The sequence below is a fragment of the Tursiops truncatus genome, chromosome 18, assembly GCF_011762595.2.
Source record: "Tursiops truncatus isolate mTurTru1 chromosome 18, mTurTru1.mat.Y, whole genome shotgun sequence".
Taxonomy (NCBI): domain Eukaryota; kingdom Metazoa; phylum Chordata; class Mammalia; order Artiodactyla; family Delphinidae; genus Tursiops; species Tursiops truncatus.
In genome coordinates this window covers 7,702,193-7,727,054 of record NC_047051.1, presented here as the reverse complement: position 1 = coordinate 7,727,054, position 24,862 = coordinate 7,702,193, and the positions used below count along the sequence as shown (strand labels likewise).

At 46.3% G+C, this 24,862-nt stretch overlaps 2 long non-coding RNA genes across 2 annotated transcripts in view; one reads left to right on the top strand and one right to left on the bottom strand.

The window, feature by feature from the left end:
- Window positions 1-24,862, top strand: part of LOC117308808 (uncharacterized) — a 143,134-nt gene that overhangs the window by 44,767 nt on the left and 73,505 nt on the right. The gene's annotated exons all lie outside the window — the stretch shown is intronic.
- LOC141277017 (uncharacterized) lies at window positions 5,020-23,697 on the bottom strand. The gene is made up of 3 exons (XR_012327571.1): window positions 22,677-23,697; window positions 14,940-14,986; window positions 5,020-5,756 (listed from the first exon to the last, which is right to left on the bottom strand). It is a non-coding gene; the product is annotated as an uncharacterized lncRNA (long non-coding RNA).

The window sequence follows — 24,862 nt, the reverse complement described above, 5'->3', positions numbered from 1 at the left end:
TTTCTGACTATGATGAATAGTGCTTGCTATGAACATTCATGAGCTAGTTTTTGTGTGGACATATGTCTTCATTTTTCCTGGTTATACTGGGCTGTCTTAACATAAAGGACAATGTCTTGATTTTTTATGCACTTGGGAAGCACTAATTTCACTTCTCAGGACCAGTAGAAATCTCAGGGAAACAACCCTCATGTCTACAGTCCCATTATGGGTCCTAAGACACTTGGGTCATTTGAGTTGGTCCTCACTCCTACCAGAGGAAGGAGAACAATCTACTATCTTCAGACCCAAAGGATACCGGGGATGGAAACTCCCCAAACATGCCAGGAAGTTCAAATTGATTATTTTCACTCACTTTTAGAAACCAGATATCTAGCATTCTTTGTGCCATTCTGGGTATCTCATGTGACATTTATTTTTCTTTGTTTTCAGCTAGGTTAATAAAGTTGTCTCAGGACCAGTGAGGACTCATTAAAGAATATATGTACTGTTATTTATTTGACGGCTTGTGTGATACCCCTGGGGAAAGAGGTTGGCTGGCACATTACAATTTACATTCACTTAAACTTTTTTTTTTTTTAACCTGAGTAACCCAGTCTCCGTGCACTTTCCAGCGGATATACTTTACATTTGGAAAGTTGACAGCACTAGTAATGTTTGGCATGTTCTCAACTTTGGGCAGTGTCTTCCAAGTTCTAAGGAGAAAAACATACAAATCTCGAAAGGATCAGAATGAATGTCCCTCCCATATCCTGCTCACCCCAATCAGCAGCCTTTTTGTAGGCTAGCCTTCTGGTCAGGAATTACCCCCTCCTCTCCTTGGCTCATATAAATTCTTCCCATTCACTGTGACCTCAGTAATCCTCCAAGGGAACCTCACTATGTGCCAGACCATTTGACCGCTCCCTCTTCTGGACTCCAGGAGAGCCAAACATGGAATTGATGCTTGGTGCGTGCTGTTCTGATTTGCTCATCCAGATGTGGACAACCCGAAGGCCAGGGTGCTTCCTTCGGAGCCACACAAGGCCCGGTAGAGAGCAGGGCTCAACCAAAGCTGACCAGCTGTGGACTCCAATGGGTACCCTTGTGTGTTCCAGTCGGGGTTTGAACAGCCTTTAGAAGAAGATATTGGGCTTTCAAGGTCTGTCTCATAAAGAAGTAGACATTGCTCATAGGCATCAGGCATGAAGACAGATGGGAAGAACTTAGAGGTGGCATCAGTGATCTCCATGTTATAAAAGCTCTGTAATTATCGATCCATTCACACAAAAGCTCTGGGGGACAGACTGTCCTTCCCACAGCCCAGCAGGAACAAAGCAGCTGGAATAACAGAGGAATGATTAACTGTGGAGGTCCTGTGAGTTGTCTAAGACACTCTCTCTCTTTTTCCTGCCAACAAAACCAAGGCAGAGAGCCCTTGATTTCAGGGGTTTCATGTTACTCAGTTCTGGCCAATGAGATCAGGTGAAATCAGCAGAGGAGCTCTGGGAAAATATTTTGCTCCTTCATAAAATGTGAAAATAGTGTGAGATAGTCTCTTTTTCTCTATCTCTCTCGTTTTTCTTTCTCACTTTTTCCTCTTCTCTGGATGGCGTTGTTCTTTCTGATTTTAAACACAGTTGAGATGTGAGATATTTGGAGCTACAGCAGCCATGATGAGACCATGAGGCCATGGGCTGAAAGACAAAAAGCCAGCCTGCTAAAGATGGTTAAGTGACATGATGGAGATTGAAGGCTCTTGATGACACCATTGATAAGCTAAACCAATGCAGCAATCACCTATAGCTTGATATTTTTGTTAATGAAAGAAAGATAAACTCCTTTATCCTGTTAGTCATTTTTTATGTTATTGTAATAGCAAACATTTATCAACTTATGTGTCAAGCACTGTCCAAGCACTTTATACATATTAACTAATTTACTCCTTTACATAACCTTATGAGATAGGCATATTAGTATTCTCACTTTTTTGTATTGTTTATTTATTTTTGGCTGCATTGGGTTTTCGTTGTTGCTCACGGGCTTTCTTTAGTTGCGGCAAGCGGGGGCTACTCTTCATTGTGGTGGGAGAACTTCTTATTGCAGTGGCTTCTCTTGCTGTGGAACATGGGCTCTAGTCACGTGGGCTTCAGTAGTTGCTTCTCATGGGCTCTAGAGCGCAGGCTCAGTAGTTGTGGCGCGTAGGCTTAGTTGCTCCGCGGCATGTGGGATCTTCCTGGACCAGGGATCAAACCTGTGTCCTCTGCATTGACAGATGGATTCTTAACCACTGCGCCACCAGGGAAGTCCCCTTTGAAGCATTCTTAATGGATAACTGTACACAATAGTCAACAATTGATATTCTCACAGTTTAACAAATCACAGAATTATGGAACTATTTAAAGCTGGGAGGCATTCATTGAGATGACTTTGAAAATATTAGAGTAGATGAACCTGGAATGGTGATCTACGTATCACTGAACCTGTAGGCAAGATGTTTCTGTACATACTGCCAGCAATTATAGAAGTGCATTGGCTTTCCCAAAGCAGGCCCAATACCGTTTGTTTTTCCCCTGGTAATGTTTTTAAATTATTAGTTATGTCATAATAAAATTCTTTTAGTTTTAATTGCTAGCATGGCAGTATATCTTTTCATTACTTCTGACTACTTTTCAAGTGTTAAGTTAGTAAATTTCAAAACACTCTAAAGTTATTTCTTGAGAATCTTTTGCAAAGAGTGGTCCTATCTGGACAATAAGAGACCCTCTAAACTGGCAATCACTGAGCACTCCTCTCGGTTTGGTTATAACCCTCACTGGACTGTCACGCATTGTAGAGGGGTGAGGGAGAGTCTATGTGAGGACTCACTTTCTCTCCAAAGGAACTTCTGTCGGGGTACCGCATGTCTTGGACACACCTTTTCATCCATCTTTGCCTGAAGAAGCTCTTGACTACTGAGTTTTCTCGAACTTCCCATCCAAGCTTCCTTATCCTCTACCCACCTAAGCCAAAGAGTCAGACAGTTATAGACTGAGTAGATTTCAATCCCCAAACTTCAGAACTCCCAAGACCTGTTACTCATTTTGTGTCCGTTTTCAGATTACAGGCACTTCAGAAACCAATCCTGACTACCAGACAGTCTCCATTTTGCCTGCGGTCTTGTCTTTTTAAGATTTATGTTGTGGTTTAGATTCACTGGGCTTCCATAACAAAACCCCAGTGAATCTGATCTCACTGGTTATTGGAACTTCTCTCTTTAAAAAGCAGTTTTTGGGCTTCCCTGGTGGCGCAGTGGTTGAGAGTCCGCCTGCCGATGCAGGGGACACGGGTTCGTGCCCCGGTCCGGGAAGATCCCACATGCCGCGGAGCGGCTGGGTCCGCGAGCCATGGCCGCTGAGCCTGCGCGTCCGGAGCCTGTGCTCCGCAACGGGAGAGGCCACAACAGTGAGAGGCCCGTGTACCGCAAAAAACAAAAACAAAAAAACAACAACAAAAAAGCAGTTTTCGAGAAGCAGCTTAAAAGGTCTGCTATTGTTACTTTATGAAGTGTCTGTTCTCCAACAACAAAGCAAATAACAAGTGCTTCTCCTCAGCCTGCATATTTCTTTGCGGTACTTAGAGAATCCTTCAACTCACTTTTTCTGTCAATTAATCTTCTCTTGTTTAAACTTCCCTCAAAGAAAAACTTTTCTGACCCACTCCCATTAGCCTCTCCATAATACCATACGTCGTCTATGTTACCTTTCTCGGGATACACTGAACCTCTGGGAAGGAATTTTCATGACCGAAAATGGGGCAGAAGAGAAAAACTGGACAAGTTTACAGACTTAGATTAAGGAGATGGTGATGGTAATCAGTAATCAAAGTAACTGACTTGAAACATGCATTCATACCTCAAGAGATAAAACTTTAGGAAAAAACCTTTAAACTCCTTGGAATTACTGCTTGGAAATATGGATTCAGTCTCTTGTGCATGAATTAATTGATGGAGGCAAAGTCTTTAAAATAAGGACTTGATTGTAATTTATAGCTCATTCTCATAATAGTTTCTGTATTATCCACCAATATTTTCTTAATTCAGACAAGAATCGTATTATGTTTTTTTAATCTCCGCCAAGCATAAAGCAGAGAGATTTCCTGGGATACTTATGACAAAAGCTGTTGTTTTTTGAAGGCGTCTACAGGGGAGATTTAAATAGTCTTTCCTCTATCAGTTTTTCATCTGCTCTGAAATGGGTTTGATTAGATCCAGGTAACAGTTCTGTATGGCGCTGGCTTGTCGAATTTGAGTACATTTGGGTCATCAGCCAATTGTTCACCTTGAACTTCATCTTTCAGCTTGTCAAAAAGTAACCTAACACTTGTCCAAGCACCAGCATGAATCACCAAAGAAGCAGAGACTGGAGGAGGCTGTCATTGCAACTGGAACCTCAAATCTGCTGCCCCCATCCAGGGACCCCTGACAGGTGGTGAAGTGTGGTACCTTTCCATACCTCACAAGGGCACAGCCTTCTGGCTCCATGGCTATGGGAGGCTTATGCTACATGGGACTCTATCTTCTAGCAAATGCACAGGGAAATTGTTTCACTCAATTCTGTGTGTGTATGTGGCTTTCCATTATAGGGCAAAACTCCGAAAAATTCATTCTCTTTCACTCAGATGCAGCTGAAGGGTACTGTGAATTTGTCTTGCTGTGACCCTTTAGAAGGAATAATTCCTAGAATTATTACCAGTACCTTTTCTTTTCCATTCCTCTCCCAAAAGTGTCCTTGTATTACATCTTGGAGCAAATGAATGAATACCTCTACTCAAAGCAAAGTGCGTGATGCCAGGTGAATCCCACCCAGGGGAAAGTTTAGTAACTCAGGACTCTCTTCTCACTGTGACTAGTTCAATGATCTCCTCCAAGACTTGGATAAATACACAGAAATACTGTTAAATTTATTGACGACCCAAAGCTGAGAGAGAGACAGAGCTAATCTCCTGTATGGTATTATCAGAATTTAAAATTATTTTAACCAAATACGATAAGGATGAAAAAAAATCAATGAAATGAAGTTTAGTAAGAATGAAAGCCCTGGATTTAGGTTCAGAATATTAATTTATAAGGAAAGGATGAGGAATACATGGCTTTAAAGTGGGAGGTATTGTAATATGCCAGTGGGTCAAGCATTGGTGGGCTGTGTGATACCTTGTGGTACTCAGTTCTGAGCACTTGGGACATTGTCCAGAAGAGATGCCAGGATGACAAGATATCTTGAAATGAGGTCGGATGAAGGACAGTTAAGAAAACTAGAACAGTTTACCTGGGAGAAGGGAAAACTTAATAGTCATCTTCAAATAGTTGAAAATCTGGAATTTTTTTTGGAAGTTTTGCTTGTTTTTCTTTTCCTTTTTTTAAAATTTATTTTTATTTTAATCTAAGTTACATGCAGTTGCTTGAAGAGTCAAACAGTTCTGCAAGAAGCTGGACCCCTTTCTTCCTTTCTATCCCTGAAGGCCTCCACGTTTCCTTCTTTTAGATGATTATTTGGTATCTATTCCATGTCTCTAAATAGCACGTTTGCACTGCTTCTTCTTGGTTTTTCAGTTGCGGGTATGATCTTTGGACTCTGGACTTTCATTTGCTTAGACTTCTGAGTACTTAGCGTTCATATTTACCAACCATGTCAATCTCCTCTCAAGATAGTCGGCTCCACCAGATACTCATTCCAATGGTTATGCCTTCTGAAGGGCCCTGGCCGCCCTATGCCTGGTACACAGTTGCCATCTTGGGTCTGCGGGAGAGGAAAAATCATTTTTCCTAGATCCATCTAGGTTCTTAGCTGAGACCCCACCCTCCCTACCACAATAAAAGGCAGATTAACAGAAGAAAACCAGACAAATTTAATAACATGCATACCTCCCGTATACATGGGAGACACCCAGAAAAACTGAGTAAATTTTACCCCAGATGGCCCAAGTCATCACCTTAAATACCGTCTTCAGCTAAAGACAAAAGAAGATGTGGGTGGAGGAGCCAGTGATGGGAGATGATCAGGCAAAGAACAGTAAACAAGGGCAAGGTCATTACGTAGGTTTAAATCATCGCTTCCTCCTGGTGAGTATTTCTAGGGTCTTAGAGTCATCTTCCCCTTGCCAGTACAGAGAAGGAGATACCCCTACAAATGAAGATTTCCCTTATAAATGTAAAATGCTCTTACAAAAGGGTAACTTCTACTTGGCTTTCAGAGCTTCTCCTGTGTCTGCTGTTTCTTAAAAATAATCAACCTGATATAATCCTTATGGCAAAAAGGCATATTTTGGGGTGATATATTCTGCTGCCCTTCAGGTCCTTCCTTCACCATCATCCTGAGGCTGCCATTCGCTCCTCTGCTTCTCCTTCTGCCATTTGCATCTCCTGTTTTCTTGTATCCTGGTTCTTCTTTTTTTCAGTTTCCCCCCTCATTTTATAGAGAAAATCCTTCAGTGGTTTCCTGAGAAGGATACATATACGGGAAGTACATTTTTGAAACTTTGCATCTTTGAAAATGACTTTATTCTACCCCCAGATTTCAATAATAGTTTATCTGGGTATAAAATTCAACACTGGAGACAATTTTCCTTTACATTTTTGAAGGGATTGCTCCATTGCGTTCTAGCTCCCAGTGCTGCTGTGGTGGAGTCCAAATCCATTACTGAGTCCTGATCCTATGCATGGTGAACTGATTTTTTCCTCCTCTGGACATTTCTAGAATCTTCTCTTTGCTCTCAATGTTTTGGAAACTATTCTCAAACTATTTATTGGATTATTTTCTGCCCTCTCTTTTCTCTTTTTGTACGTTTAGTATTTGGATACTGTACTTCCCAGATTGGTCCTGTGGTTTTCTTATCTTTTTTATTTCACATTTTTTGGTCCTTTTATTCTACTTTCTGGGAGAATATTATCTTCCAACCATTCTATTAAGTTAAATTTTTAAAATCACGATTTTAATATCCAAGAATTCTTTTCTTCTCTGGATTTTCCTCTGTAGTGGCATCTTCGTATTTAATGGATTTCATCTCTTCTCTCCAAAGAGAATAAAGGTATTGTGTCGTCGTTTTCTGCCTAGAAGGGGAAAGTACGGCTGTCAGCAATCTAGGAGGCAGTGCTGTCAGTTCTTGGGCCTGGGCGGGTGAGGATGTGGGTTCTGTTTTATGAAATATGTTGACTCAGCTTTTCCCACAGCTGATCCAAGGATTCAGTTTTTTTGGGTTTCCTAAGTCTCTAAATTTTATTGCTGCTGTTTCCTCTCATTCACCCCATCCTCGTGGGGCTGTACCTTCAAGGGAAAAAAAAATCCCTTTCCTGTTGTTTAGACGAGTGTTATTTAGGAGGGAATAAAAGTAGATGCAAGAATTCAGTCTGCTCTGTTTCCTGGAAGTGTGGAACGCCTCTTTGGAATCACCTAAGGGACTGTGTTCTGATATTTGGAAATAATCCACGTCTTTAAGGGCTACCTTTGTGAGGTAGGGGCTCCCTTTTCCTGGGAGGCCTGAGCCAGTTTGGAATGTCTGCTTCTCAGGGATGTGGCAGAGAGGCTTCTGCTTCTACTGGGGTGCTCACAAGTTAGATAAGATGCCTACCTGGGACTTTCTCACTCATTTAAAACTCTGATTACATTATGCTTATTCCAGGCTTGGAGTAACGTTCATATCCAGAGATCTCTGAGAAAATGTGCTTTTGTTTTTGTTTCATTTTCCGTACCGCTTCCTCTGTACTTTGTGGAGGAATGGCCTTGGTGAAGAAGTGACACCTGGGGGAAAGCTTGCATCTTCTGGTTCTGTCATCAAAAGGTTATAGGTGATAAGAAGTCAGTCTTTAGTCATTGTCAGGGAACTGCCTCCTAGGCCTCCCTAAAACAACAAGAGGTGGGGACGAAATCCATTTCTGGTCAAACACATATGGTCTGCATGTTCCAGCGTTTCTCAAGATAAAAAAAGGAGACCCTAAAGCCAACCGAAACTGGATGGTGACAACGCTAGAAAACAAGAGGCACTGAGAGATGCTTCTGTATTGTGGAAAGACTCTCATGTCCTGAAAGGGTTCTCCTCAGTATTCTGCCAAACAGAACTCAATCATCTGTAGCCAAATGACATATCTGACAGTGGCTGGCAGGGAAAGATGAGTATTAAGGAACTTAAAGTTACAGCGTGAGCTTACTGCTAATTGAACAGCATGACAAGAAAATAAAGCCTGTATGAAATTATATTTGGTCAATGGGCAAATTAGTGCCAATTATACAAATTTTTCTTATATTCAACTTTCCAGCCACACAGCCATCAGGTGCGGTTGATATATACACGTGCTCACAAGTAGTTACCTGAGCACACTCCTTCAGCCATCTCCTCCACGATGGAGAAGTTAATGTCTTATAGACAGTTTTTAAGCATTTCTAACGCTTAACTAATTTTAAACTAAAAACGAAATCCCTAGAATTCAAGATCTGATGAAAGAGCCAGCATCCATCCATCCATCCATCCCTCATCCATGTCTACTAGGGACTCAGAAATAAGAGCTCTATTTCAGTCCTCTAGGATTTCCCAGTCTGGTGACAGAGACAGGTTGGGGACAGGACATTCTGACTCAGGGCTATAGCCCCAATATTTGAACTACGCACGGACTGCTTTGGGGATGCGTGGCTCCAGGAAGAGAGAAAGGCTTCCCTGAGGAGAAATGCTTAGTGAAGGCCCAGAAGGGCACTGTGTTCAGGCAGGAAAACCTACACAAATGCATGGCACCATGAGAGATGAGGATGCCTGTTAGAAGCCCATCTGCTTCAGAACATGGCAGGGCTTGGGGGTGTGAAAGTGCCAGGAAGAGAGAAATCTGGAAAAAGAGGCAGGGTCCTCATCCTGAAGTGTTTCGTGGGTCACACAGAAGAGTTTAGATTTTATCTGAAAGCAAAGGGGAGTCACTGCAGGATTCTGAGCCGGACAGACACATCACGGTCTCTCACAATCTCTTCTGCTACCCCTGGTCACCATCATCACCGGAGTGACTGTTCAATATGGAAGTCAGAGCAGGTCACCCACTGCTTAAAACGCTGCAGTGGGTCCACTTGCTACAAGGCCCATGTGACCAACCTCCCTTAGCTCTCTGACCTCACCCCCCTTTCATTCTCACCCTGTGTCTGTTCTGCTCCAGCCACATGGCCCTTGCCCTTCCTAGAGCCCTCCAGGTACATTCCACCTTAGGGCATGTCTCTGGCTAGTGTGTCTACAGGGAATGTGCTTCCCCCAGATATTCATGGGGTTCATTCCATCCCCTGCTCTGAGCAAATGCCAGCCTCTCACTGTGGCCTATCCTGGCCACACCACTTAAAGACACACACACACACACACACTCGGCACTCTTGATACCCTGTACCCTGCTTGTTTTTTTCCTCTTTTCCACAGCACTTATCACCTTCCAAGATATCATACAAAACATGATGTTTATTGTCCTTCTCCTCCCATTAAACTCTAACTCTGTACGGGCAGATATCATTGCTTTGTTCACCAATGTATCCCAGCACCTAGAGCAAATACTGAATGAAGAGAAATTAGATCTTTTTTTTCTTTTTTTTACAAAACCACCCTATGAAAATGTGGAGGTCGCTGTGCAGGGATTCGATATTAGGGCCGGGGAGGCCGGTTAGGAGTTTGCTGTGATGATGATGACGGGTTGAATGGGGCAGTGGCCATGGGGAGAGAAAGGAGGGTCCAGGTTAGAGTTATTAAAGGGACAGAGTTGTCAGGACATGGTGACCAATTATTTGGATGTGGGAGCTAAGTGATGCCATCACCACTTAGTGGAGTGCCTTCCACTCTGGAGGAGGAGAGAGGACGGCTAATTTTTGGTGGATGCCAAAGACACAAAGAGCTTAATTTCAGACACACTTTCCTTCAGTTCTCTGTGGGGCGAGTCTTTCTGTATTGCACAGTACATATTGATTTTATAATTTATTTATTTCCCATCTATGGACAGCCCCTATGCAAACACATTCAATGTACCTCAAATTTTTACCGAAATCAAAACAGTTGGTTACAATAATTTACTGCTTATCCTATAGTCATTGGCCTTCCTTATGGCCTTACTTGAGGTTTAAAAAAACATCTGTATGAGGTATATCCAGATATCTTTCCCTTTTCTCCACTCTCCTTTTTTTTTTTTTTTTTTTTTTTTTGCGGTACGCGGGCCTCTCACTGCTGTGGCCTCTCCCGTTGCGGAGCACAGGCTCCGGACGCGCAGGCTCAGCAGCCATGGCTCATGGGCCCAGCCGCTCTGCGGCATGTGGGATCTTCCCAGACCGGGGCACGAACCCGTGTCCCCTGCATTGGCAGGCGGACTCTCAACCGCTGCCCCACCAGGGAAGCCCTCCACTGTCCACTTTTACATTGACATCCAGAGATGTAGTCTCTATATCACTACATCTCGGATGCCTCCTAACCTCCTAACTTTTCCCCAGATGATAATGTCCTTAACTAGTTTACTTCAGACCGGAGCAAACTCACTGCAATCCAATCCTTAGGGAAACCACTCGATTTTTTTTTTTTTTTTTTTTAATGGCCCTGGCTTCTTTCCACTTCCTCAAAGCAGTAATGTCCTCTCATGATAAACTGTACCCACTTGCTAGAAACTCAGCAACTTTGTTCTTCCTTTTCTCTGCAGCTCCCAGATGGCCACCAGCTGGTCTGGGCTATTTCTTGCCTTCTAGTCCCTTTATCCCTCCTCTTAGTTTTCTTTTTGATCTCCTTGTCTCTCCCCTCCTGCTTCTAACAGGCACAATTTACCCCTCTTTGGAAGCACCTATTTTCTAAGAGAATTTGAGGATTTTTTTTAGAGCATCACCTCTTTTTTCTTCTACTTTTGTATTGTGTGGAGACCAGCTGCAGGGCTGTATGGGAGGAAAGGCTGTCTCTGAGGGCAGGATGAAGCCTCCCACGAGAAAGGGGTCAGAACAGACTGTTTCCTGACAAGGCCACTGGGGGACAAAGGGGCCAGCGTGTCCCAGAAGCCACCCCTGGGTCTGCGGGCTCTGCAGGCCACTCTTGGAGGGCGTGGTGGGAGGTGTCCCCTGGCTGACACTCTCACGGGCACCATTTGATCTCATTTCAGCGGATTTCTGTCCCCTTCCCCAGGACCAGAGAGCGTCGCACCATATTCTCAGTTGTCTTTAAACAGCTTTTAAAGGACTGTTAGTGATTTTCAAGATGACAGCCGGAAGACTGCTTGAAATGACAAATGGAAGAAATGAAGCTCAGGCGTCTGTGTCTTCGTCTGCGTTTGTTGGGCCTGTGAGCTTCCACGTTCACGTGTCTGACGGGGTGTTTCTGCGAGGTCTGTGAGGTCTGGCTGAGAGCCTGTCTGAGGGGATGGTGCCGTAGCTCAGGGAGGGGGCGGACACGCTTGGGTGTCTGAGTTGTGTCTGGGTGTGGACACGGCTCTGTGCGTGCGTGTGCACAGGGCCTGGGTGTGTGGCTGCCCACGTGCGCGGGGTCGGGGGGCACTGTGTGTGCCCCTGGCGTGTGACTGTGCTGGAGGTGACAGTGCTGGGCCTGCGCAGTGCACAGGGAGGCGGGGAACGCTTTCTAGGGCGTCTGTGAGTGTCTGCGTTGGGAGACGGTGGGATGCAATTGGGAGACCAGTGTGGGAATCTGGGGGAGACCTGTGGAGCGCTGTCGCAGGGGGCTTGGGGTATACTTTGAGGTGTCTGTGGAGGATGTGTGGGTGTCTGTAAAGCGCCTGTGTGGCGACAGTGGGGAAGGCGTGGCGTGCGTGAGCGTGAGACGGTATCTGTAGGGCGTCTGCGGGGTGAACGTGAAGATGTCTCTGCAGGTGTGGAGGACCATGGCGCATTCACGAGTGTCTGCACGTTTACCCGTGGGAATCTTGGGGGGTGTCTCTGGGGCGTCTGTGCCGAGTGTCGGTGGAGGGCTTGCTGGTGTCTGGGAGCCTCCGCAGATCTCCGTGTGCCTGCGCTGCAGCTCGTGTGTCAGGATTCACCACACCTGAAAGTGAGGTGGCCTCTGCATGCTTCACCAGGACGGCCCTCACCTCCGTGCTTCTGTGTCCCCAGTGTCGCTGTGACAGGCCGAAGACAGCTATCTACTGAGGGCCCACAGTCACGAAGAGTGACAGCACAGTGACCCGGAGTGACGTCTTCCCTGAGCGATGGAGGGTGTGGTGTGCGACCTTCCCCTGAGAGGGACCTGGGCTGTGACATTCCTGAGAGGGAGCTGGGGTGCGACCTCACTCCTGAGAGGGACCTGAGTTGTGACCTCCCCCTGAGATGAACCCGGGATATGCCCTCCCCGAGCGGAACCCAGGGTGTGACCTCCCCTGAGGGAGACCTGGGGTGGGACCTTCCCCCTAAAAGGAACCGGGGTGTGACCTTCCCTCTGAGAAGGACCTCAGGTTTAGGGGCCCTGGTGTGTGACCTCCCCCAGAGAGGGACGTGGGGTGTGACATCCCCTGAGAGGGAGTGGGGTGTGTGACCTCCCTTAAGCGGGAGCTGGCCAGGTCTTGCTGACTGCTGCCTGTGTGGACATGGCCGTGAGGTCTCACCCCATCCAGGGGTCTCACCCACACACCTGGGATTCTCCACTGACCACAGCTCACACTTGTCGTCTCTAGGACTAACTGGTGGTGGGGGGGGGGGTCAAGAGGAGGCACGTCCGGCACCTCTCTTTCTGGCAGTTTCCAAAAATGAGCAAAAGAGCAAAGATGCTTGGATTTCAATCCACTTGGCTTCTGCTTAAGCAGAAATGAAATGTTCTGTAGAGACTGTGGTTTTCTCGTTACCCCAGAAGTTTAAAATCAACCAGTGTTACATCCATTCAGAGGAATCCATGTCGCCTCATCGTGAGGCCATGGGGGGCGGGGTGGGATTTACATTTAAGCCGTGGTGTTGGGCTCAGCGTTAACTCTAAGCCTTTTCTGGAAGTCTGGGCTGCCGCTTGCGTTTGCTCCCACGTTTTCAAGCGGGGGAAGGCCTCTCTCCTCCGCAGCTCCCTCCGCCCCACATCTCACAGATGCTGGGTCAGCATGGGACTCAGCAGGCCCTTCCCTGCCCGAGCCTGGAGCCGCCCTTTAGGTTGAGTGACATCCCAGAGGGGAGCCAGAGGCTGGGGCAGAGGCGAAACTGGCAGGGGAGCGTGACCGGGTTTCCTTAAGTCTGGGTCCTGGGCGCACCTGTGCTCGTCTTTAGGGTGTCCGACTCTTTCTTTTGTTTGCAAAAGCTGTTGCGTTGCTAACTTCAGTGCCAGAAGCCGGGGTGTTCCTTCCAGCCTTAGCCCTTCCCACTGACGTCAGAGTACACCTGTTTCCCAGAAGCCCCACAGACGGCCACCCCTTCACCTCCTTGTCTCACTCACACATGGGGTTTGTTGCTCCCTGGCAGGTGCTGGGACCCACCTGAGCCCGCCCCTCCCCCCAGGACACTTCGCATTTGCCTCTCGGTCAGATCACCTGGGGACTAACCTTCCTTGCCCTCCTTCTGGATACACCTGAACGACCTCATCCGAACCTCAGAGCCCCTCTGGGAGGAAAGGTGGTGCAGACATTACTGTCTCTGGGTTATGGATGAGGACACGGGGGCAGCCGTGGGGTCTCACTACAGCCAAGCCTCGGAGGACAGAGCTCGGACTGCTGTGTCCCATCACCTCACTCTCCTCTCTCGCAACCATGTCTTGAGCTCCTGCTGGGTGGCAGGTGCTATCCTCTCTAGTGGCGTTAAGTCTGTTGGAAAGATGAGGCGTATCTATAAAAGCTCCCAATGAGGAGGTGAAGAAGAAAGGCCCAGGTCAGGGACAGGTGATGATGTTGCAGAGGGAGGGCTTTGTGCGGCAATCGGGGAGGCCTCGTGGAAGAGGCGGGGTTTGATCTGAGCGCGGAAGGTGGGAGAGGGATTTGAAAAGCTGGGATGGAGGGAAGGACACATTCCCAACGTGACGTTTGTAGCCAGGCAAATATGACCTCTACCAGAGGCTGCGAGGAGATGGACTCAGTGGGCCCGCCAGTGGCAAAGAGGGGCAGAAAGAGAGGCAAAGGGAGAGGTGATGGGAAGAGAGAAATCCCTGGTGACAGGGGATTCGCTGCCAGCAGCAGAAATGTTCCAGGAGACATACGGTGTGTTGTTTTCTTGGTACCTCCTTCTCAGGCTACTTGGCAATGACAGGCTGACGCCTCACCAAACCCGTCTCCCTCTGTGCTTGTTCACCCTTCCTGACCTCCACGGCAATCGGGGTGGCACGTGCCTGATTTTGGGAATCTGGGCAGAAGCGATCTACAGCACTTCCGGGCATAGCCCAAACCATCCCCCACGGGACCCAACCTCTTCCTCAAATGCTGCCTGGGTGCAGAGGGTCCAAGGCCCAAGGGAAGCCTGGGTCCCTGCATCACCACATGGAAGCCACCCACAAGTACAGGCAGTGAGCTGTTACATGAGCCGGAAATACATTTCTAATGTGAGAAGCCACTGAATGTAGGGGCTTGTTTGTTACAGCAGCGTGTCCACCCTGACTGACACAGGCGGATGATGTTTTATCCGATACTCTGAAGATTTTATGTTTAGTTGCAATGTCCATCCTGACTTTCTGTGACTAGTATTGGTTTCACTGCTCTATCCTCTGAACACAGCAGAATGATCTGATCCATCCTCAGAAAACGTTTCTTGAATGAATGAATAAATGTACCAACTTTGGAGGTCCGTAGTGGTATCCAGGAGAGGGGAACATCAGAGCAGAGCAGGCAAATGAGTACAGCAGGGGGTGGGAATGGGAAAATTAGAAAGAAGAAGAGAAAGCAAAGCCAACCCCTAAGCTAATGTAAGAACATTTTCTGGGTTTATTCTTTTACCCCATGGCAACAGTTACATAAAGAGATTATGTCCTTGCTTTAAAAAAAAAAAGTGCTATTCTCCTTCATTTAGAAATTAGACTTAAACTTCAATATTTACCTTAATAGTTCACCGACAGAAGCCAAAAACAGAATGTTCACACATCCCTGCAACACAGTTTAAAAAAGAAAAGAAAAATAAATTCCCTTCAGAAGTAAAAAGCCAACACATTCCATTTATTTCCTGCACACTAAATGCTTGTGTTCCCTCGGCAGAAACAACAAGCAATCATTTTCCATTTAAAAGGGAGTAGATAGTTTTCAGGTGTCTCTGTTTCTCGCCAAACAGCTGGGCCTTCATATCCAGCAAGTGGAGCTGCCGTAACCTTGAGTGGAACATGAGCTTGGACAGGCCGCCCTGTCCAAATGCTCAGACCGGGGTCACAGGGAGCTCCGTATTGCATGTGACCATGCACTTGGAGGACCTTGATCACTCCGGGACACTTCTCCCAGCGGCCTGCACTTGGAACAGCATTTGACACAGAGAAAGACACTTGCATAACAGCAGGCGTGTAGAATAGCAGAGCTTGCTGTCTCTCATATGAAATCAACACTGCTAGTTTGTGGATGGTGTCCCATGATGAAATATCTCCTTGAATAAGTGCCAGGCACTGCTCTAAGGAGCTGCTTTGCATGCCTTATCTCATTAAATGTTCACAAGAATCCTCTGGGGTAGGCGATTTTATTATTTCCATTTTACAGATGAGAAGACTGAGGCAGAAAGAGCTTGAGTGGCATGCCCAAGGTAACAGAAGTCTTAAGTGGTATAAGCTCTGGGCTTGCTACATTTCACGCGGTCTCTGAGCTCAGGTGGATCAGTGCTGGATCGAGCTATGGTCTTAGCTGAGTTCACAGTCTGTGGAGTTCACAGTAGGTCATGTCATTTTCTTGCTGGATACAAAAGGCATCTCAGTGTGTTGTTTTTTTTGGTTTTTTTTAACCTTAGTATGACATACACCCAAAATTCTGCGTCATGTGTCTTTTGTAATATTTTTCCAGTGCATAGTCTATTAATGAGAATTACATTAGTGTCACTGGATTCTGTCACTTTTTCCTGCGATTACAGTACCATTTAGAAACTCATTTTATTTCAAGAAATCGCGGTATACTCTTGCCCTCTTTCCACATCTCTCCTAGTCAATGTGTCATTTTCTTCCCCCACGTTCCCTCCTCAGAGCCCTGCAATCTGGCTTGTCTCCCTGTTCCTCCACTGACATTTTTCTCGCTACAGGCTCCATTTCTAATACATCAAATGCAGTTGTCTCAGTCTCTCATCGTCCCCGAGTTCCCTGGGTGTTCAGCTACTAATGAGCTCTTTCCTCCAGGACACGTCTCCTCCCATGGCTTCTTCTGGTTCCTTGCCCCTCTCAGCTCCTTCCTCGTGCCTCTAAGGTGGGGGTCTTAGCCCTCTGCTCTTTTCTTCCAAAACACACGCTCTCTCTTTCTCTCATGCTCCTGTAGTATCATAGCTGAGCTGTCTTCCCTGAGCTAGTGGCGCCCACGACTGCAGCTCTGCCCTGAATCCCGAGCTGGGATTGCAGTTTCCCACACGACCCTGCATGTGTAGGACGTCACATCCTCCACATGTATAAGCCACACCGATTAGCCCATCGGGCTGGAACACAGCTCCCCTTCTGAGAGGCTTCGTAGCCCCTGGGGCCTGCTAGTCTCTTGGCATCTTGAGGACCTACAGTTGGGTCTGGATGAAATGAGAAGGGCTGAGGAAGCCCGGCTCATAAAGAGTGCTCCATAAAAACGGTTTTCTTGCACTCTCCTTCCCCCTCGCCCCCTCCTTCCCTCCCTCCCTCCCTCCCAATGTTTACCTAGGCATCAGGCAGATTTGTGGGGAAGGGAGTACCAGCCTTATTCTACCCCATCCATCCTGGGGCCACCTCCACTTAACCCCTCATCCATCGGGCCTGGAACAGTGCGGGGCTTGGACCCTGCCTCCCAGCCCCGGCTTCTCCACTTAACCACCCTATTCCCTGGCACCAGGTACGTCTTTCTAACCCACGGCTCTCCCTCTGCCACTTTCCTGCTAAAGAAATCACGATGGTTCCCCGTTACCAATTAGATTAGGTAAAAACCCTTTAGCTTGATTTCAAGATTCTCCATCAGTGGGGCTCCTCGTTCATTCAACATTTCCACCCCTACACCGCAAAGTGGGAGCTCTTCCCTCCAGTCCGCCCAGCTGCCCCGCCTCCTGATCTGCCCCTGTCTCTATGTCTTGCTCATATCAGATCTCTTCCTCTACCCAGAGTTTATATTTCCTTCAGGATCTCGCCCATCCATTGATTGCCTTGTCTCTCCCAGTCCAAAATGTTCTTCATTCCCTCTGAATTCCTCTAGCATTTATAGTCAAGACTGTGCATCCTTGAACTACCATTAGTAGGGTTTGTTGAATTCCTACAGTGTACAAAATTGATTCAATCTCTACTAAAACTAACTCCAATAGGTAAATAAATGTCCACCCAGTTTTGCAGATGAGAAAACTGAGGTGCAGAAGGTGAATTTGCCCCAAACTGCATCTGGGATTTGAACCCAGGAAATTTGACTCCAAAGCCCACATACCTCCAAATTGCCCTGTGCTAACTACTCTGTATTTGTTTCTTTTTGTCTCCTAAAGGATTCAACGGCAAAGATCATTTACTGTACTTTTTTTTTTTTTCTTTTCCACTGGGCCTAGCTAAGGGTGGAGCACATGGTATTTATTTAATAAACACTCACCTTTTTGGCTTCTGACTTCTAGACTTAAAGATACTGTGACCCCAAATGAGTTAAGCAGTTGGTGAAACCAGTGGTCACAGCAGGGTTATTTGCTTCATAAACTGCAGATGATAAGACCAGGCCACGGTGACCAGTGACATCCTGACAATAAAGTGCTTAGCCTTTTCCTTTGGAAAAAAAGAAAACCAACGTAGAAGAAAACAAAACAAAACCTGAGTGCTCATTGCTCATCTGAAATCATTTTGCTTCCGACTCTTATTCAAACCGTCCCAGGGGCTTTGTTGACATTATCTGCTAATGACTGTAATCCCTCTTTCCAAAAGGAGAGAGGCACCAAGCTGTTAAGCAACACCTTTCTGTCCACAGAGGTCTGAGGTCACCGCCCTACTTGCTGCCAGGCCTCTGGGTGCATTTCTAAAGGGTAATATTTACAGTGTTGGATGGCTGGGCATGGTGGAGCTTAATGGGATTCTTAATAAAGGAGGCTTTCATTAAGACGGGGAGCACAGGCAAGGTGCCCTTGCTTTTGAGGAAAGGACGGCCCAGCACAAGACGAATGCTCCTTCCGGGCTTGAAATCATGCAGGTCAAGTGCCTTGTCATGCATTAACAGGCTTTTTAAGTTCCCAGGCAGATTGAGAGGAACGGCTTAGATAAATGAAAGCAGAGGAATCATGCGATCTGTCTTGGTAGCAGCAAACACTGAGACACAGCAGCTGCATTTAAACAGAGCAATTTGCTAAATGAGTGGTCGGCTCCGTTCCAGATGGCCAACGTGACACGGGGCTTGGAGGAAGCCTTTATTCAGCCCTGCATCTGTCTAGACTGAGACGTGAAAGGCCAGGTTATACTTGCTGCTGCTGCAGCAGCTTTGAAACTCTTACATAAAACCTGCTCAGTATCACCAATGAGGCAGCTTGGCCGGAGACCAGCTGGAGAGGAGTCTGCAGCATGGCGTGCGTGCAGCCTCACGGAAAGCCAGCTTCTCTGCTGAATGATGGCCAGTTCGGGACGGGGGCTCCTCTCTGTGCCCCTCCGCCTGCTGTACCACTGCGCCCACCTCCCACGTGCAGGGAGGCCGGTGATCTTAATAGGAGGAAGCACCAGGATAAGGTCAGAAAGCAGAAATAGTGGTTGTGTTCTATGTGCCTTCTTTAGGTGTACTTTTCAATCATTTCCCATGTCTTTTGCCTTGGTTCTTCTGGTTAGGTTGTCAAGTTCCCAACATGGCTGAAAGAATCTTCTGAGCTTTGCCTACGACCCCAATTTGTTTTCCCTTCTCCTTGCCTCTAGCACCTAATTCAGTCCTACTCCGGCACCTCCTTAGAGATGATACCTCAGAGATATTGGCTGAGGAGGCCGGGGGTAGACCAGATGACCACTCAGTTCTGGGGCTTCTGGGTCCATGAGACACGTTGACTGACTGACTTAAACTAGGTCAGGCAAAATGGAGCCATCTGATGGGCGTCTTGCCCAACTTTAAAAACCAGGCGGCCACAGAGCTTCATTGGGCTGGTATGAGGACCTACAGGAAGGCAGCTCTACCGACCTATTTCTCTCTGATAAGTTGTACCCCGCGCCTATTTAATTTTTATTATTGGATTGAAAATTCCCATGGGTTGAGGCTTTCACTGTGTTCTTCAGCAGCCATTCAAGTCTCACGGCTGGAATGTTCTGACCGGTCAGTAAACAAGCCTGCTTCCTGCTCCCCCTGCACCCCACCCCATCCCCAGGGCCCAGAACCCACTGGGCCTTCACACTGGACAGCAGCTTCGTTTTTTTCTGACTAAGGAGGAAAAGTTTAACCTGTTGAATCAGCGGCAGAACTTCCTGTGACATTCTGGGGGAAAACTACAGTTTGCTTAGGAGGAACTCAGAAGCATTCACTTACTGCGGTTTCTGATCTACACAGACATGGAAAAATTTGAGTTCTGCTCTATGCTGACCCACCAAAGCTCTCTCACCAATATTTTTCTCTCTTAGAAGTTTCCTATCATCAGGACTATGTCTACCCTATAGTCAGCCCGAAATAAATGAATTAAATGAACAGGGCTGTCCTAGGGGGAATATAGCACTACCCCCATGCTAATCTCACCCAGGTACCACTTCTTATGTAACCATCTCTGCCCAGTTTCCTCATCTGTACCACTAAGCACAGAAAATAATTCGAGGGACTTTTTTTTTTTTTTCAGTTCTCCCAAGAATGGCACATAGCTAGCATCATTCTAGATGCACAGGTGAAAAGCTAATCCCTCCATACAAGGGATGCTCTGGACGTGACTGGCCTAGACCTTATTAACTGAGGTCTTTGTGGCAAGAGTCCAGGCTATGGAAAGGGAGTTATTCTAGTATCTACAATATTCTAGTGGTAGATATGCCAAAAGATCAGAACAATGATGTCACTTAACTCTGAAATAGTTACACATCTGTTCAGGTCCTTGCAATGTGCAAATAGCTTAGAAAGGGTATAAAAGTAGATTATTAACCTTCTTAAGAAACAGGTTTCTTCAGACTCATGGACAGAGAGAACAGACGTGGTTGTCAAGGGGTTTGAAGTGGGGGATGGAAAGGAATGACTGGGAGTTTGGGATTAGCAGATGTAAACTATTATACACAGCATGGATAAACAACAAGGTCCTACTGTATAGCACAGGGAACTGTATTCAATATCCTGGGATAAACAATAATGGAAAAGAATGTGAAAAAAGAATGTCTATACGTGTATATAACTGAGTCACTTTGCTGTACAGCAGAGATTGGTACAACATTGTAAAGCAACTATACTTCAATTTTTAAAAATTAAAAAAAAAATCAGATTTCTTAGTATGCTGAATGCAACACTGATGAGTATTATCAAATGATCTTTAAGTGTGTAATCCTGGGCCAGATGCAATAAAGAAAGAAGCCCAAGGATAGTCACTCATTGAGACAGCCTTTTGTGGTACGACGATGATGAATCAAGTTTCCCTTGTCTTTGCCAGCAGGTCGCCAGTGTAGCTTCCCTTATGCTGAGCATGTCCCCGATTCCAGGGATATGCACCCGTCAAGAAATATGCAAATTGTGAAGGCCTTGAAAGCTGCCAAAGTGTGGTTAGGTGACCTTAGGTGATCAGACAGGCAGAGCCGGTGCTTCTACTCGATAAATAAAGTTACTTCTCTCTGAGGCACAACTCATAACTTTGCTAGATGGCAACATGAGCTCTCGAACGCTACCTTCACTGTAAGCCTTTCTGCAGCCTAAAGAATATTTGGTTTTTAAAATGAGCATCATATGAAGGCTCAATACTGTTTGAAAATGTCGAGACTTTTTAACATTCAAATATAGCTGCACAAAAGAGCGACCCATGATTGACATTTTATCTTATTAAAGTGCTGTTAATTAAGAACCACAGCCACGAGCAAAAGCGACGAAAGCCGCAGACCCCGCGAACTATTCCTGAAACAAAAGCACAACTCTGATTTGCTTAGAACCTAAATCAAAGGAACACGGTGTACGGGCTCATCCACTTCCGGTCCACTAGGGGGCAGTGAATGATCGAGTTTCCCCCAGGCGGCTTTCACGACGGTTGCTATATGTGCACCTGAAGTGTGGCCGGCCTTCTACGCAAAGTGAGCAGTGCGGCAGCGATGACAGGTGCAGGGAGCATCCAGCTAGCGCTACCAGCACAGTCTGTCAGAAGGATGAAGTGAAATGAATCATTTGCATTTTTTGCCAATGAACTTGCATTATAATGAACAGGCAGTGTCGCCCGGATGGGCCCTGGCGTCGCCTCCCTGGCTTCTGCTGGACCGCCGCCAGTCACCAGGCTGGACGGCACCCAGGACTAGAGCGCGGGGGACAGACAGAGCCCGGGAGCCGGATTTAACAGTCGCCTGGGGCTGGTGACCACAGGGGCACGAATGACCCTGCGGGGATGGGGTGGGTTTCCCTCTCCCATCGCATCCCGGTGCCAGCGTCCACTGGGGGCAAATTCCAGGCCTGGACGCTGCACAACACACATCCAGGGACACCATTCATGTCGCAGCCTGTGTGAGTGGCGCCCCCTGGAGTTGGGCAGTGAGCGCAGATTCCCTGCTCCCGCTGTGCAGGGCCCTGAACTGTGGGTCTCTGTAGGAGTGCCCATCTGCCCTCTCACGGCCCCTCAATTTTAAAAACCTGCCTTAAAGGGCTCTAGGGAAAATAGAAAGGTGACACCCGAGCAAAATCAGAAATTGGGACCAGTGCATTCCAGTGTCTGCCACGTTCCCTCTTCCTTCTTCCTCTGTCCCACTCTCTGATCCAAGAATCTGGCGCCCTCCTGATGGTTTGTCTTTTTCCTGTTCCAATGTGCTCTTCAAAAAGATTCTAGGACATCACACCGTCAACTTCAGTTGCATTTACATCACTCTGTCTCCTCTTCCACCAGAATTTGCATTTAAACCTTACTTCTAATTGTGAAGCAAGATCCAGAGAAGGATTCCTCCCTCCTGGCCCCTTTCCTGCTGGCCTTGGTTAACAGGAGCCTCCCCTGCCCAATGGGAGGCAAACCAAACGTGCGTTTCCCCCTGTGCTCCCGCTTTAAAGCTTTCCGAGTGATTCCTTCATTCCCAGCCCCATTTCTCCACACATGTACCTGGAACATCCCTTTCGTTTTACTTAAAAACCAGTAAAGCACAGTGCTTAAATGCAGGTTCAGATCAGACTGCTTGGGTTCAAATCCCAGCTCTGTCACCTCCTAGCAGCATGTAAACGGGAAATTGCATGACTGCTCTGTGCCTCACTGCCTCCGTTCTCACAGAGGGCAGTAAGAACATCGCCTGGTGGCGGTGGTGTGAGGATTGAAGGCACCGAGAACAGCACCGGGCAGAGGCCAGCACGCCGTACGTGTTAACTTCTCAGTGTTTTGTATATTTGCCATAATGCAGTATTTCCTCTTCTCTTTCCTCTTCTTGCACCTCGGCTTCAAGACACAGATGCTCCCACCCGCTTCCCTCCCCCTTGCTTCTCCCTGAAAGGATGGCAGATGGTCTTCTGGCCTCTGAATCAGTGCCGACTGCCCCCTCCTGCCCTCTCCTGCCCCCCGCACACCTACCTGATCATCACCATAGAGAAGCAGGCACTTGTCAGGATCCTCGTAACTAAAGCAAAGAACGAAAAAAGAAATCATCTTCAGACATCAAGAACAACAACAGCGCAGGGGAGGGGGAGATCTGACGAGTGTCCTTTATGTCACGTCTGTGTTCTATTTGCAGAACAGTCTTGGAAATAGGCACTTGTTTACTTCGCCCAGATCAGAAGTGATTTCAGATTTCTCTTCGTTTAATCATCTCCTTCCACTGTGCAGGTTCACAATTAAAATAAGAAATTTATTTATAAAACCAGTGCTGGAGCTGAGAGCTAACTATATAAAGAGATGCTTAGGCTGATGAACCCTCTGTCACGTAGACCCCAAACTGCATCGACCAGCCTGGAAGGAGAGGCAGGGACTTCCCTGACATGGTCAGCATCTCCCTTGCCAGACGGGAGATGGAGGGAGTGAGGAAGGAGAGACTGGCTTCCCGATCCTAGTGTACAAGATGGAGAGCGGCCAGATTTTCATGGGGAAATGCTACACCACCCCACTTTGGGTAAATGGCTGGCTCCACGGGTAGGGTGCCCACTGGCTGGTGCCAGGACCAGAGGGAGGGAAACAGCTGCGGACGGAAGAAGACTTGAGCATGGGTGGAGTTGGCTGGGAGAGGGGATGAAGGGGCCAAGAAAGAGTAGAAGGAGGGGGTGGGGACAGTGGGCAGCGAAGTGGCAAGACCTTGACTGGGTGACCTTTCCCAGCGACCCCTCAAATCTCAGTATCTACAAAAATCATTAAATGCTTGGTGTGGTTGGGTTTCTTGTCAAAGCCAGTAAAGTGGCCTGGTAGATACAAGAGGTGAAGGCCTGCCAGTGTCTGGGAAGTATCAACACTACAGCTACAAGGCTTGTTTGACATTATGTGGCTACGTTACATTTTTTTTGAGGAGTATAGTTGATGTACAATATGATGTTAGTTTCAGGTGTGCTGCATAATGACTTGACACTTGCATACATTATGAAATGATCACCAGAAGTCTAATAACCATCTGTCCCCATACATGGCTACATTAAATTTGACAAATAATTTGTCACTTTGCATTAGATTTAATTTATTGCTCTTTTTATTTCCAAAGACAGAAGGGACCTACTAGACACATTTCTTTCCAGTGTCAGTATCAGAAATCTGTATGTGTCTTAAACACCTTAGTTGTTGTCTTATGGACACTGTGAAGTGGCCAATGAATGCCGTCTTCCTCTTTGTTCTGGCTTCTAGGAAACTCAAAGAAAAAGATGCTCTTCGTTTAAAAACATTGTTTAGGGTATTATGAAGTATATTTTGTTCATTGACTCTGTCTTCCTATATATATTTTTTCCCTTCACCTTCATTCATCTGTGTGCATGTGTATTACATTTTATTCTATTCTCTATCCATTGCTGAAAGTGTCCCCAAATCCTCTTTTAGACAATGCAGTTATTAATAAACAAAAACACAAATGAATAGATTTTTGCCTATCCTGGAAGTTCTTACACTTTAATCTTTTATTGCACAGAACTTTCCTCAAGTTTTGCTCTCATATCGGTTGGTTAATCTTTTCTGGACTTCTGTCCTTAGAGTTCTGCTTTTGCAAAAGACTTTGCTTCACCCTCATTTTATTAAGATGTTCTCTTATATTTTCTTCTAGTATCTACTTTAAAAATATTTAGATTTTTATTCGGAATCTATTTTTATGTATACTGTAATTTAAGGACTTAATTTTTTCCCTTAACAAAAAGCTAAAAATTATTTGTTAGACTGTTCTCCCACTAATCTGAAATGTTTGTTTAATCAAATACTACCTTCCCTTTATACATAGGTCTGTCATCGACTTATTTGTCTCTCCTTTGTACCAGTATCTTTTCTCTTTCATTTACTTTAACTTAACAGCTTGCTTTGATACCCAGTAATTCCAGTCTTTTCTCCTTATTCTTTTTCAACATTTTCTTGGCTATTTTCACATATTTACTCTTCCAGATGAACTTTAGAATCAACTTGTTGAGCTTCAAAGCAATCTCTTAGATATTTTGATTGAAATTCCACTGAAGTTGACATTTAATTTGGGGAGAGGTAAAATCTTCACAATATTAAAATTTCCCATTGAGGAACATAGTTCCTTTCCCTTTTTTTTTTTTTTTTGCGGTACGCGGGCCTCTCACTGTTGTGGCCTCTCC